At 38.1% G+C, this 16,074-nt stretch overlaps 1 protein-coding gene and 1 non-coding gene across 2 annotated transcripts in view; one reads left to right on the plus strand and one right to left on the minus strand.

The window, feature by feature from the left end:
* The first annotated feature begins 819 nt into the window (after positions 1–819).
* Positions 820–16,074, plus strand: part of LOC121895956 (vitamin D3 receptor A) — a 112,863-nt gene continuing 97,608 nt past the window's right edge. Inside the window, exons 1-2 of the mRNA XM_042409523.1 lie at positions 820–1,394; positions 3,214–3,244. The gene's annotated coding sequence lies outside the window, so the exon portion shown is untranslated. The remainder of the gene's footprint in view (positions 1,395–3,213; positions 3,245–16,074) is intronic.
* trnaq-uug lies at positions 848–919 on the minus strand. The gene has a single exon. It is a non-coding gene; the product is annotated as a tRNA-Gln (tRNA).

Consider the following 16,074-nt stretch of genomic DNA (forward strand, 5'->3'; position numbering starts at 1 on the left):
ACACTGATGCATGGGGAATAAAACACAAAAGAGGTGAGAAAACACAGAATGTGAGAAGACTCTGTTAAAGAGCCGTGGTTCTCAACTGATTCTGCACAGGGACCTGACCCCTGTACACTTGTGCCAATGCTGCCCAGTAGAGAAAACAGCTGTCATGGACATATTTGTAAAGAAATCTGAGAAACATTCCAATAAAACATCAAAAGAAATGTTCAATTCAAGCATATTACTGTATATATATTTTTAATAATGACTGCCATCCACGAGTGGAAATAAAGTTGTTTGAAATAAACCTGTGATGTTCAGTGTGAGTTGTATTTCAGACAGAAATGTATTTAATCTGTGCCACAGTATGATTATTATTAGTATTGCTAGTTACTTTGCAGATAGATTTTCATCATTCAGTTTAGATCAATTTACCAAACTAACCAACAGTAATATAGGGTTCTACTGGAGTTTTTACATTGTGTTATTGCTACTTCTACATACAGTACTTATGGGACCAGAAAGGGCAGGGGCTTCCTAAAGCTTTTTCAGGGTCCTGAATTTGGAAAAACTACATGGAATTCAGCCATCATTAATGTTGTTCATTTCACCTGCTTTCCTGCCTTGGCTTGTCAAACTGCCTGCTATGAAATCTATTAAAGGTATATTGGAATTATTTAAGGAACTCTTTTTTAAACCAGAAGACATTTGGGCAACATGTGAAGAAAACTGTTTGGCGAGGCACAAATAAATAAACTCTACCACTGTGCCGTCGCTTTGTATTAGCGATTGCTGTTCGTATGCACATGCAAACCTGCACAGTACGCTGCTGCTACACTATTTCACATGGAGGAAAAGGATGAGGTCCCACCGAGATTTGAACTCGGATCGCTGGATTCAAAGTCCAGAGTGCTAACCATTACACCATGGGACCAGATGGTACCGCCATGTTGGCTTGTTTATCTATAAAGCTGAAAAAATCCTGAGCTAGCTTTTGTCAGCGTTATAAAATTGTGTACGGCAATTGTCTACATCGTAAAATTGTAAACCGCTATAATTTCCGATTTCTTGAGCTGTAGTTCAACGACACAGTTACCGTTACAAAACACTGACAATGACGTTAGCCGGCTTTAGCTAATATGTGCAACGGTCAGTCTCCGTAAACCTGTTATTAGCTCGTTGGGTGTGTTGTTGAGTCTGTAGGCATAAAACCCTCTTTAACTAATTCCTACCTAGCTCATAGATACCGAAGCTTAAATTAGCTCTATGTTGAGGGTAATGTATGTTAATGTATCCGGTACTTAATCGCCGAAACGCCACGTTTTTCGAACACAACGACGGAACGCCCCGGTGACCTGATGTGGTTTGGACCACTTGCTTCTTTATGCTTCACTTGCATCTTTATGCTTGTAAGTATTTTACAAGTTCAAAAAAGCAGAAGAGAAATATATTATGGAGGGAAATACCTCATCTTTGCTCTTGTATTTACACTTATATTCTTGAATCTGAACAACTAACACTGTAACCTTAACAAAGATAACAATAATAATAGTCAAATAAGTTAAAACTAAAATAAAGTAAAAGGGTCAATAAAAATAGAGAAGAAGAAATGTAGAGGAATAAGAACGGGAGACAGACAGAAGAAAGCGTATTATATCTCTGTCTACATTATGTCATAATTTTACCCACTGTGGATCAGGCCATGGCCACGTGGGGGCAGCAGAGGATCAATGTATGTATGTATGCGTGTGTTTGTATGTATCTGTCTATCTGTGTTGTGTCTTTTTATAATTTCAACAAAACTAATGCACTTTATTTGGGTTGTATAGTGAAGTCAATGACAGTGTCATGTTTCCTGTCCTGATGTATCTCAAGGTACAATTACATGTTCTTATATTTTACTCAGACTATGTCTATACGCTCACAAATGTTGATTACCTCTATATGGCTCCGCTGTTATTTATGCCACATTTTTTCCTTTATGGGGATGGTTAAAGTTTTATCCGATTTATTCCACAATACATTCAGATTATCACAGTCGCTGAATTTCTGCGTTACAGGCAAAGAAGTGTGATTGTTTTTGCCCCTGCTGTGCAGATGTGGATAATTACAGAGTGCGGTGGCTCAGCCTCTCTCTCTTTCTGTCTTTATGGCTGTAAGCCTGCTCCATACAGCTCCATCCACCCATAGCTTAACAGAGAGGTGCTGTGAGGATACGTTAACCTGATGTACCACAGCTTAGTCTATACTAACAGCTTTACGGACACACACTCAGCTCTGTCATCACAATCCCTAACACGTGAGCAGACCACTCCCACTTGGCCTAGCGCTCCTTTAGCCCCATTAAAGACCAGTACACACACACACACACACACACACACACACACACACACACACACATAACAGATCATGGTCACTTCTGGGGGCATTACATAGACTTACATTAATTTCCTGGAGACTTACCCCAACCCTGACCATAACCACTACTTGCCTAACCGTAACCCTAACTTTAACCACTGACCCAAAAATTAGCTTTTTCCAAATTGGGGACACGGTTTTTGTCCCATATTGGACAAGCAGTCCCCAATTAACTGGTCTTAAGTCTGAAATTTGTCCCCAAAAGTAGCCTGTGACAGACCACTCACACACACACAAACACACACATTTGACTATCTAAGGACTGGTGGTAAATCAATGTGTTGCTAGACTTTGGATGCAGGAATGTGACTTAAATCAATCCAGGGAGATGTAAGGCTGTCTGATTTTACAGAATGTCACTGTTGGGTTAACCTATACCCCATATGCTGGAAGTATAAGTCAACCACACAAAGAAATGTATTGTATGACTAGGCTATTTGTTTTCAGTCTCCCAGCATGAGAGAGAACACCTATGTGATTTACAATTTCACACAATGATCCAAAACAATCAATCCCCTTTAAAAACATGCCAACAGCAAATCATTTTACCTGCAATAAAAGATATAAAATGATTCAAGTCACTACAAGTCTATACATATATATATATATATAGTAAAAGTGTATTAACATATGGCTCGGATAGAATTATGAAAGGCCACAAGGAAAGCAATTACAGTCTCTAAGAACAGTGTTGAAATTTGAATATGGCCTTGTAGCAGCAGGCTATGGCAGCCAGACTTGATAGATAAAATAGATGAAACATTTTCTTACTTTAATAACCTGATTCCCAACATTCCGTGTCCCTGACAGATGGTGTGAGGCTTCAAAGAGGGCAAAATTGGTGAGTACAAGTGTGAATATAACCTATAGATACACATCATGCATGCTGTACAGACTTAGTCACACATCCACACACAGGAGTAAATCGGTCTAACCCCCCTTGCCCCCTCTGCCCCCCACACCCCCACCCCCACCCCCCTCCTGTAATCCCAGTCTGTCTAATTTGAGCTAAATCCTATTTTAGTGATAATCTCAATTTTTGCCTAATAGGAGTTGATTAACAACCAGACCCCAGATAAGATTGTGTTGCATGCCACATTAGGATACAAAAGAAAGTTAATAATGTCTTATTATCACTTGATCCCTTATTTCATTTTATATTCAGTAAATCCATCTGGTTTTCTGTTCACATTCTTCTTCATTTGCAATACACTTGATACTCACTATATATGAAACTGTATATGGCATTTATTTTTCTGCATCACATATCATAGATAGGCCTGTAGCCAGATAGATAATTTGGTACAAACTCCCTTGAAGTACTGTGGATCTTTGGCTTCACCTGTTGAGTTTAACCTGAAATGTGATATAGTGCAATAAAGTTGGGGATAACACTTAATATCTGGAGTCTCTGTCCGCACCCTTTACGCCCACTGGTCCGCAGGTTTTCGGTCAATCAAGTGGTGAGGCATTTCTGTATTGGCTCAGGGTCGCTGCTACACTGTCTCAAACCTGACAGACTAAGACTCAAGCATCCTGCGGGTCAATGGGTCACAGGGAGTCAGTGGATTTCCCTTTAGTCCAGTTTCAGATTATGTTGACTTGAAACATTTTAGGAGGAGAGCCAAAGGAATCAGTTACAAACAAGTCAGGTTACCTTTTTAAAAATAATAATAGTAACTTTATTGATATCTACAGATTTGATCACCAGATTACTTTGGATTAGATGGGATGACACATTCTTGTGCAGATATTTGTTGCAGCAGCAAATAATATCTACAGCAAAGAATAAAATGAATCAAGATGGATAAATGCAACTGACAGTTATCACATTAGAACATATTTAGTAAAATTACTTGTAAAGTGTAAATAATATAAAAGTGGGTGAGTTTAGAACATACTGTATACAGTATAAAATAACAGCAGCAGAAAACTGAAAAGTTACAGTATTAACAGTGTAACATTGAATGAAGCATATAGTGTTAGTAAAACAACTATAAGATAAAATAGCAATCCAAAGACATACGCAATGTATAAGAACCCTTTTCTCTCTTTGGTTTAATAGAGACTGAAGCATCAGCATTTCAGGCCTATGTGCAGCAGCTAGAGCTTGAAATCATGCCTTGAAAGTCATGCCAGTCATTTTCAATATCCTTTTAATCCTAGACTGGAACATTAAGATAATAGCATCAGCCTCATCAGTATTGCTTGAGACAATTACAGTAAAAAAAGGAATGGAGGAAGGCAACAAAAGTAATGTGATTTTCCATAGTAAATATATGATAAGATGTGACAACCATAAATGGTTTTAAAGGCTTGTTAAATGTATTATGGTGATCCTTTCAGCCCATTTTCTTCTTAAAAAATTTGGATTCCTGAAATTATGTTCACTGAAACTGGTTTATATTTAAGACCCCATGAGGTTTTTCAGCTACTTGATTGTCCGAATGGTAGTTGATTTACCAGCGTTAATCAGTGTTACAATAAACTTTATTCCAACAGTTTTGCTACAATGTCAGTGGGTAGAAACAGTAATCATGTTGTTTGATGCTAATAATATTTTGCATCAAACAACATGATTAATCACTTTGACTATCTCGGTTTTCTCTCTCATTACTTTATTCTATCAATTAGTTGATCATGGCTTCAGATGTGTGTTGTTTGGGCTACAACCATTACGTTTATCATGATGTTACACACAGTTACAAAATTCTTTAAGATTTCCAATGTTATTGCAATTATAGTTTCCATGAAACAATACAAAGCAAGCAGTCAGACTGAAAACAGCCTTGCCTTGAAACAATCATTCACGAGTCTGAAGGCTTATAATACTATGACACAAGATTTTATATCCTTGGAAAGTTATCATGTTGGCATTTAGTTTACTAATACAATACTAATCACAGTAACTAAGTAGCTTAGGCCGATGGGAATATCAGTAGTTTTGCAGGTATTTGTCATTAACTAAATTATTGGAAAGAAACATCAGTAGATGTAGGGATATTTCACTGAACTAGTGAAAACTTTGGCCATCTGGTTGCACTACAGGAAAGGTCAGGTGATCACCAAAGTCTGTAGGATTTTCTGCAGACCATGAATATCTGTAGAAAAAATCATGACAATCCATCTAATAGTTGAAATATTTTAGCCTGAACCAAAGAGTGACAACCGGCAGAACAAAATTGCCATACCTCTAGGCTTAAAATGTAAATTTAAGATTATGCGTTGGTTCCATGATGTGTTGGGTATGATTCTGGCCTGGTAATAGATATTAGATGTTGGTTCACAGTCATCTCATCCACTAATGATATGACAGAGGTTTCCACCTTGGTACAGCTAATGTGTGTAAAATCTACAATGAGACGGGTTTTGAGTAGACTCTGTTTATAGATGAAGGATTCTTTTTTTTTTTTTTGGATTAATTATTTATTTAAAGGCAGTAGAGTATCTGAGAGTTTTCCTCCCTTTGAATGGTTGCAGGGGGTCACACACCCTGCCTTAAGGAGCAGCCAACCTCAAAGAAACCTCATTACTGTGTGTTTCAGTGGAAATTTAATGTCTCATGATGGTCTAAATGCTGCTCCAGATACTTTTCCACCCCAACAGGAAACACTGACTTCTTGTAATTTTGGGGGAATAAAAATAGAAAATCTTTAATCTTGGTTGAAATCCTGACATTAATCAGGGGCTTTTAGTCACCACAGACTTGCAGTGAAGTGTGTGGCCACAAGGAAGTCTTAAAGTGCTAAAACGAGACGATTAACACGTAATGTTCTTCTGACCTTTCCTAACCTGGCATGGATTACAGCCCAAGACTTTCTAAGCCAATCAGACAAGACAAGACAAGGGTAGAAGCCTCTGAGACAGTTTTGAGATGTTGGGACCCAAATTATTACAACTGGAACTAGTAAAATAGAAATCATTGTAAATGTTTGGAAAGATTTATTAGATCATGACTCAAGATTAACATTATTTTGTCAAGCTACTATTCCCAAGGTTAAGAATGAACTTTCACGTTTTGAGAGAGGAGTTTCTTCAGGTGAAGTGATCCAGTGATTCTGCGTAGTTTAGTAGTGAAGGGACCTGCATCATTTTGGTTTTAGGTTGGCCAAAAATAATTAGTGGTTTTTATGTATTGTTAAACTCTCAGCCGTCAAGCAGATGTAAAATTCAAGATATAAAACTTCATCACTGAAGTTAAAGTATAGCATAAAGACTTGAAACAGCTAGTCTGTCCAAAGACAACAAAAACTGACTACCACCACCTGAAGCTCACTTATTAACACATTTGATCTAGTTTATTTAATCTGCACAGAAACCAAAATGTAAAACAGCAATTTGTGGTTTTACAGGGAGGTACGTGCAGGAGCTTTCTTTAGCTTTGTCTTTATGCTTACTGAAGCTAATCATCTGCTGGCTCTAGCTTCATGTTTAGCATACAGACATGAGAGTGGTAACAATCTTCTCATTAATTCTTGGCAGGAAAGTGAATAAGCATATTTCCCACAATATTCAACTGTTCCTTTAAAGTCCCTTTCCACTCAAAAATATGTTTTTCTGCTTGTTCCTACAGTTGGATGTTTGAGCCTCACTGTGCAGAATGATGTACGTGCAGAGTTTGTTTTCACATTCATCTGCTGAAAGTGGAAAGTTTATCTGTGGTCACTGAAAATCAGATTTTAAGGGGCAGGCCTATGAGCATGATTTGTGACATTATGACTGAAGGCTGATTTGTGACATCATGACTTATTTGGAGCCAATCGTGGTCTAATATTCAAGTTACACGAGTGTGATGTGGAAACTTGAAGCCTCCAGTATACACTGAGAATGAAACTTTACAGTGAAGTAGGAGACATCTTGTGTCTTGCAGTTCAACTTCTGAAATGAAAAATATTTGCATATTCATAGATTCTGGACTTTTTAATGAGGGAGAAGGACATTTTAAGGATTTTAATGTGGTAATTATACTTTTCTTGTGAAAAAAACATAAGAGACACACATCATTATTGTTCCAAGCAAAGTATTTTACATGTCTTAATACATGTCGGGAGGGGATCATGAAGTATTCTGTCTTTGTGTCCATTGTGCGTCAAGCTTCAGCCAATGCAATAGCAGCAGTATTGCCATAATGGCTTGTAGCCAGATAGATATTTTAACTCCCTTTAAATACTATGGATCTTTATCTTCACCCATTGAGTTTAACTTGAAATGTGATATAGTACAGTAAAGTTGGGAATAACGCTTAATATCTGGACTCTCTGTCTGTGCCCTTGATGCCAACTGGTCTGCAGGTTTTCTTCATTTTTTAAGTCCAGTTGGTTATTTTCATAGATGAAATCTGAAAAAAGTGTAATGTACCTCAACACACCACAGCCTCACTGTTGAAATCAGCAGGCAATAGTATTTACAGTAGTATACACTGGTGATGGTGTGGCTACAAGGGAGGGAAAGGCAACATTGATTGGCTTCCCTTTCCCAGAAGGTCATGGTGGCTTTCTGAAACAATTGTCATCTGTTCACAAGTTAACCGCTGTGATATCCATCACTAATCTCATCTGTGCTGTCCTTTTGTAACCATCTCCCATGTGACCAAACCCTGCACTCATCATGTATTGTGGTATACCTTACAACAATGGTAAAATCGACATTATCTACTTAACTGTAGATCCACTTCTTCCAGTTGTGAGAATTTCTTTAATTATCTTTAATTTGATTATGTTTTTTTGTTTTTTTTGCCTTAGTTGCTTTCTCTTATGTCTCTGATTTATTTGTCAGACAGTCTTGCTGTTCCCTCTTCATACCCAGACACACACACACACACACTCAGTTTTTGCTTACAGTATAAGCCTGTCTGTGGGAGTTCTCCTCGGTACAGTATGCAGTCTGTGGGTTTTATCAGAGGCGTCCCACCTGGAGGGAGTCTGGGAGCAAAAACACAGCTTCAGACAGATTTAGAGCTCTTTCTGCTCCGCAGGAATGAATGAGCAGTGTTTGTGTTGCATGGTGTTTGAATAGTGCTCTTTTTGGAGCGAGCCTCCCATTGGTAAGTGGCTCCTGGAGTGTGAGGATGCATAATGATGCTGGTGGATAAAAGTCTTGCATCTGTAAAATGTCAACACACAAAACTAACAAAAAACTAGCAGGACAGACACTGATTTGAGTGTATTCATTTAATGATATTCAATCAAAAGTTGGTGTTAAATTGTCTGTGTCCCCCAACACAAAATGTTCACTTTCCCAACAATGTACTCAGTCAATTGTAAAATTTTCTCTGCAGAATATCAGCTTTTAATGGAGTAAGAGAAATGACAAAAAGCCATAAAAGTATATTTTTTTAAAAACACTGTTGGATTCAAATATGTTCTCTGTCCTTGGGTCATTACTCTTCTCATGTGAGCTCTTTCTCTCACTAACTTTTGTTTCCTGGCTTTTTAGCACCTAATTTAATGCTGCAAAAATAGGGCACCTAAGAAATTAAGGCCACAACAAATGAAAACACTGCTCCAGGCATATATATATATATACATATATATATAGTTATATATAGTTATATATAGTTATATAGTTATATAATTTTATATATATAGTTATTTATTTATTTATATTCACTTGGTGGATGAAACAGCCATGTGTTTTGCAGCTGTCTGTTACAGAACTGCGTGTCTTCTTAAAATATTGTTCGGGTACCAGAATAGGTCACAGGCCTGTTTCTGTGCCTGGTACAGTATGTGACTCCGATTAAATTTAGTCAGGCTGACTGAGATTGAAACTAAATTTAAAACAGGTAGCTCATAAAAACCTCACCTTGTTAGGGACATTTATTATTCTTTACATATGGTTAGAATTTAATGTTTATAAATTATGTGTGTATTACACTTACACTAAGTCTAATTCAATTATTTTGTATAAGTACATGTGGTTACAATTTATTGTAATTAATTTAATGATTTATATTATGGCATACTACAATGACTGTACTTATACAGATGTTATAAAATAACAGTTCATAAAACTAACCTTATGGATTATTGCATATAGTTACATACACAATGCTTTTCATGAATGATAGTGGAGAGCATTTTGCTGTGGGACTTGCAGGTATTTACGCATTTCATATTTACTATGGGACAATATTTTGTATCAGAGCTTCACCTGGATGTCAAACATTACAAATTAGACAATGTAAAAGAAATACTTTGACACTGAACATGGATACTGAAATCTTCTTTCTGGTCTCTGCCCTCATTTTCTGTCCCTTTCCCCTGTCTGCTATCAAATAACAAATCTTTCAAAGTTTCCCACAGTATTTTTTAAATTCCTCTTGTAGGTGCTCTGTGGCATAATGTGCTACAGGAGACATGTACAGAGCTTACATAATGACATCAATTATGCTGATTTCTACCTTTGTTGCATATTGTCCTCTCTCTCTTATCAGACTCTTTAATAATGTATGATCTGTTCACTTCAGTTCATTAACTCAATATAAAGAAAAAAGAGGCCATTGTTTATAACCATGATCAGCATTTAATATTAACTCTGGATCACTGGCTGCTGAAATTGTAAACCTGAAGCCTAAATCTCCACAAGCTAAGATGGATTTCTTTTCAGTAAACCACAGTGTGAGTTATTGTATCCACTGCAACATATGCATTAAAACACGAGAATTAATCTATAATTTGTTAAGTTTATTATATCATTATTGTTGCACATTATGCAGCCAAATCCAGAGCAAAATCACGGCTGTAATTGTTGTGATTAAATTGATATTTGCGTGAATGTTGTGGGGCCCAAGAAGAATTTTTCCTGTTGACAATTCATAATATTATTTTCTGAGTGTCACAACCTGCCAAAAATTATTGTGTATTCTCTCAATTTAAGCAATCAGGTACAATTAAAATTAAACAGACTCAAAGGCCAGAATAGTATATTATTTTTATGCCATGCATGTGTACGGCTGTCAGCTGGCTCAGCCAGAGAAGAAGTCTAATATTCTTCCTCTACAGTCCCAAAAATGTGGAAGAAGCTTTTTGGCATATGTGCCCAGTATGTGCCAACTTTCACTGGAATGAATGGGGCGACATCTTAGAGCACAGTATCTGTCTCTAAGCACATCCATACTTTTGGTCCTGCTCCACTCATGGTTCCTGAAGACGATGTCATTAATCGACTGACTCAAGAGAGTCATGGGAAATGCAAGGATATTCAGTGAGCCATTATCTAAAAATAATAATTTCAGCAAAAGTTATATATGCTTCCTTTGAATTTTAAATCAAAGAGCACCCTGCAAAACAATCTAATGCATTTATTATTTTTAATTTTAACCTATATAACTAATTTTCCAGGTTCTTATATGCTACATGATCAGTAACTGCAGATCTGATATGTATTAAGTTAACATTAACATTAAGTTAATATATATATAGATGTTAGAGTTTCATTCAACACTTGGTTACTAACTGCTAACATTATTTTGTGTGCTGGCAGGTGTTAATTTCAGACCCCAATTTTAAGCACTTAATAATGCTACTCTAAAAAACCACTGCAACCTTCTATTCTATATATTGTCTATAGCAGAAAAAGTAACAAGATGAGACAGTTGGAACAAAAGAGAGCAGAGATACAGGACACTAGTGTGACAGCAAGCAGCCATGCAGGAACCAAGGACAGTCCTGGGACAAATTAAACACGGTGATGAAAGGATTATTTATTGTGAGTTCTTGTGAAATGTTGTATTTCCATTATCATGTTTTTATTAGATTAGTAGCTGAAACGTCCTTGTAGTCCCCTCAGTGATATTGCACCAATGTCTGAGTAGAAATGCAGTGGCCATTATTGCTTATAATTAGTCTTCTCAGGATAACACATTACAATTTTGTAGTGCTTGTAGTACTTTTCCTCTTAACTGTCAGTGATTTTTTTTAAATGTTGTCTATAACAGGGCACACCGTGCCTGTGTCCAACTGTGACTGAAGTTCAGACAGTCAGACTTAGCCAAGATAAACTCTTAAGCAACAATGCAGCAATCAAAAAACACAAAATGTTTGATAACTCAAGGTAACAGTAATGAAATTGTCTCAGTCAAACTGGATTGACAGTAGTTATGACCACCACAAGATCAAAATTAAGTAAATAGCTTAATCTTTGAGTATCATGTTAATTATCATATATAAGAGTTTATAGGATTCATGGGCAGTGGTGTGTTGTTCCACCACAACTCAATTGATTATTTTCTATTGCTTTACACAGGGTGGCTCTCACCACAGCCAGGCAGGCGTGAAGCAAGGACACTGAGTGACTAGATCACATGTGACAGAATCGCTGTGAAGAGACTTTGCATGTGAAACACTGTGGAGGGAGAGAAAGGCAGGAGGGCGAGATGATGCAGGGAACAACAAAGAACAAGGAGAAGAGGAGAATATCTGGAAACACTGAAGGAAAAGGCCAGTCACTGCCCAGGGGGACTGAGGGAAAAAGAGGGGGGTGGTTGTATGTGTGTGCGTGATTGCACATATACAGTTCTGTATATGAAGACACATATAGAGTGTGGTCTTCAGCAGGGCCAGCCCTGACTATGTTGGTGCCCTAGGTGATATTTTAGATTGGAGCCCCCAAAAAGTGCAACAATAGTTCCTCCGGTCCTAGAACTTCAAAAATGAATTCACACTAAAATAGCATGCAACAATGGTACCTCCAGCCCAGACAGAATCCTCCCAGTCCTCCTGACAAAAAGGCAAGGGGGTTTCAAGGTGCCATTCAATCAAGTGTTTGGCGACATGACATGGCCTGAGGTAGCACATGAAGTTTGATGGCTGTCAGGCGAAAACTGACCAACCAGTAAGGCTTTGAAAATCAAACCAGATGAAAACCCATTTAAGTTAATGGGGAAAAGAGAGGAAAAACATCAAGAAGGGAGAACAAGTGTGTGTTTCCAAAAGCTGTAAAGAAGCAAGCACACCTGTTGGTAAGAAAAAAACAAAAGAAAAACAAGTCCCACTCATTTGGTGCCCCCTCCCTTATTTGGCGCTCTAGGCAACCGCCTGTGTGGCCTATGCCACGGGCGGCCCCTGGTCTTCAGTAAGAAAGCATGAGAATCAGAGGGGATAAGAAAACAGGAGAGTGACCAGCAGGTGGAGAGTCGGTGTGAAAAATAATCATTAGATGTGGGTCACCATGTGACCACATCCTGCCCACGGAATAAGAGAGAGTGAGAGAGGTGTCAAACTGAGATCAAGAAAGATTATAAGAGTGGGGCTGAGAAGGGGGCAGGGGTCCAAAGGTGCTAATCTGAGGCTGTGTGTGTTACATAAACACTGTCCCTGCCTTTCTGCCAGGTTGAAGTCAGGTTGCAGGATTCAATCGGAGCATGTGAGGTCACAGTCACAACCAGGCCACTGTGTACAGCCAAGGAAAGACACAGCAGGAGGAGACACCAATAATATACATGGTACATTGCGGTGCTCTTAATAACAAGGGTTCACCATAGGGCTGAAAAATGAAAATGACGTTTTGGGCTTGTTGCCTCATAGCAGAACCCTTTTTGTGGTGGAGTGATCACATGGTAAAACAACATAAGTATGTAGGAACTGATCCAGATCAACAGGAGAACATACACTGGGTAGCAGATTGGGTTTCTTGACTTGTGTTGGGCCATGGGTAATAAACTGTCCATATTTTGGTGATTTATTGTCAAAACTGTGACAAATGTTTTTCATTTACCTGTTTGCCAAGACAAAGAAGATGTTGAGATTATGAAAATTTTCAATATGACTAAAGTCTTCATAATATTGTTGACAATAATGAGGAGAGAAAAGTGGAATTTGGCAATAAACAACTTAAGAGTCGACAGTCATGCTAGCAGTTCTTTGAGGCGTTTCTTAAGCACAGTGCTACAAACAAAATGCTAACGTCAGCATGTTAGTGTAACACACTCACAATGACAATGCTAGCATGCAGATATTTAGCTGGTAATATTTATCATAGTCTTCTCCTAGGTTAACGTGCTAGCATGCTAACATATGCTAATTTGCACTAATTAGTACAGTTGAGGCAGCTGGGAATATAATTAGGTTTGCAGGTAGCCTATTGGGCCATAAACCATATTGGACAAATTAAAAATTTGACCTGATGATTGTGCTAGGTGGGACATTAAGCTGTTACAATTAATCCCTAAGGGGATATTGTCTGTATAAAATTTCACGGTAATCAGAAGTTGTTGAGACATTTCACACAAAACCACATGTTAACCTCCTGATGACGCTAAGGTCAGTGGATGATCAAAGTCATTAGGATACATCCACTCAGAACAAATAAAGGCTTTACAAAATTTCATGACCATCCAATAAGTAGATGCTGAGATATTTTACAGGATAAGTAAAAAATCTGAATTGCTGCTGGCTTTAAAGTTAGTAGGAGTCATCCTTTGGGGACTATGAATGTCTACAAAATTTCAAGGCAATTTGTTGACAAATTTCAGTCTGGACCAAAGTGGTGGACTAACATTGCCATCTCTAGAGCCACATTGCTAGCATGGCTAAAATCAAACAACTAACTATATTCTGTATAAAATCAATCTATGTAAAAGACAAGAGTTGATGACAGCCGATTAAACCATAAAAGATGTTTATATGCGAGCAATCATGTTTATTTGTGCCTCTTCGTCACTGGACACTGCCCACATTTTCCTCTTCCCTGTAGAACCTGCAGTACCAGCAGTGCTGGAGCTACACACCCTACATTTTTGAGAGCTTGGCTAACATCAGAGGGTGGGGGATAAAGTGCATGGTGACTTGGAAGGCTGATATTTGGACACACTTCACTTATAATTCCAAAGAAGGAGTGAGTGTGTTGTCATCTCGGGAGAGAAGCTGCATGGTTATAAAATAGCTGGAGGGAACAGTACTAACCTCAAGAGACACTTCAAAGCGCACCTGAATAAGAAATGAGGACTATTTAAGGTGCCTTCCGAGCTATTTTAAGTTCAGATGAGGGCTACATTTTCGATTGCATTCTGCCTCACTGACTGACTTCTGTTAATAATTTTATGATTTTTTCACTTTTTTTTTTCACTGTGTATATTTTGGATATAATTTTGTTCAGCTACTGTAGGCCTCTGTCTTTTTTACCCAGATTATGCCTGTACCCTACTTCCACTCATGCTTCATGCTTGTCCTGATGTGACACTTGAAAGTCAAATCAGGACAAGTGCTCCTGAGGTCAGCTGAAGTACCACTCTGTTGGGACATTAGAACAAAAATGAAACCTTAATTAACCCCAACTCTGTGTGCAGCAGAGGTGTCCCTTTCCTTTTACCGTGCCGCTAATATCTGGCACTAAACATACATTTTCCAAAAAGCTCCATTCACCGCCCACACTTTTGGGAACACTGTAAGCTGAGAAAAGACTGGAGGGGTAAATAAAACAAGCTGAAGTTTCCGATTCACCGTGTGTCCAGTTTCATCTCCAAAATAAATCTTTCAACCAATAACAAACATTCTCAGTGGTTAACTCAGGAACCACCTCCTGTCAATCTCATCCCATTGAAAGCAAACCAGAGTAACCACAGCAAGTTACTTCTGCCTGTTATAGCCTGTAAAGTGAAATGGAAAGCAAAGATACTGTCAACTGTAGTTTTAAAATGCTCTTGTTAACTGGGAGAAACTTGTAATAATTGCACAGTTTAAGAATTAGGTTCAAAATAACCTAACCTAATCTCTTTCAACCATGATAAATTAGAAATTAGCACACATATACATAACAGAGGGACACACTGCAAACTTTTCTATTTTCTGAGCACATGAATCAGTGGGTATGTAGCCAAGAGGATTAAGACTTACTGGTAATAAGTAAATGAGGGAGTGCATTCTGTGAATATTATAGAAAATACATAACTGACGAGCAAAAGGAAGCACATAATTGATGAAAGAGGGTGAGTCCAGTATGCAGTCGAGTAATTACATAATGTAAGTATTAAGTGAATGCAAACATAAGTACACAGTTGCTGTAGTTAAGTACATACAGTAAGTGAGCAAAAAATTAAGTGCATAAGTAAGTAAATAAACACATAAAAGAGTGAGTGTACAGTGAATTGGTGAGTAAGTACATAAGGGAATGATTCAGTAAATAAGAAACCACAAAAGTACACACCACTAAATAAAAATGTATGTGCAGTATGTGCGGCTATACATAAAGTAATAACATAGGAATCTCTGAGAAGTTCAGATTAGGTAAATTCTGTGCGTGCTTATCCCAGTGTCTGATTTCTTGGTGACATCAGTGTCTCCTCCCCTTCTCAGGCCTCCTCTGCACACTAGCGTGCAACAAATACAGCAAGCAGGGACTCTCTTAGTCAAACATTTACCCAAGGCAGGTCAGGGAGCTTACAGTGCTGTCTAGGGGGCCCTCACCAGTCCTGTTTCTACTCTTTCTCCTCAGTCAAATTGTCAGAACACACATTTCAAAAGGAAGGTTAATTAGTCAAACTTTTACACACGAGCTTATTGTTTACTTCCCCTCAGCTCTCAATTGCTTTTACTAAAACTTGTCCATTTAAAGATCACTTTAAACATGTATTCACAGACTGACTGAGCTTGTCTGCCCTCCCTGTCACTCAAGTACACTTACACGCACACACAAACATCTCCCTTTTGCCCTCTCCCATGCCCGGCATGTCAG

This window comes from Thunnus maccoyii, chromosome 4 (genome assembly GCF_910596095.1).
Source record: "Thunnus maccoyii chromosome 4, fThuMac1.1, whole genome shotgun sequence".
NCBI lineage: Eukaryota > Metazoa > Chordata > Actinopteri > Scombriformes > Scombridae > Thunnus > Thunnus maccoyii.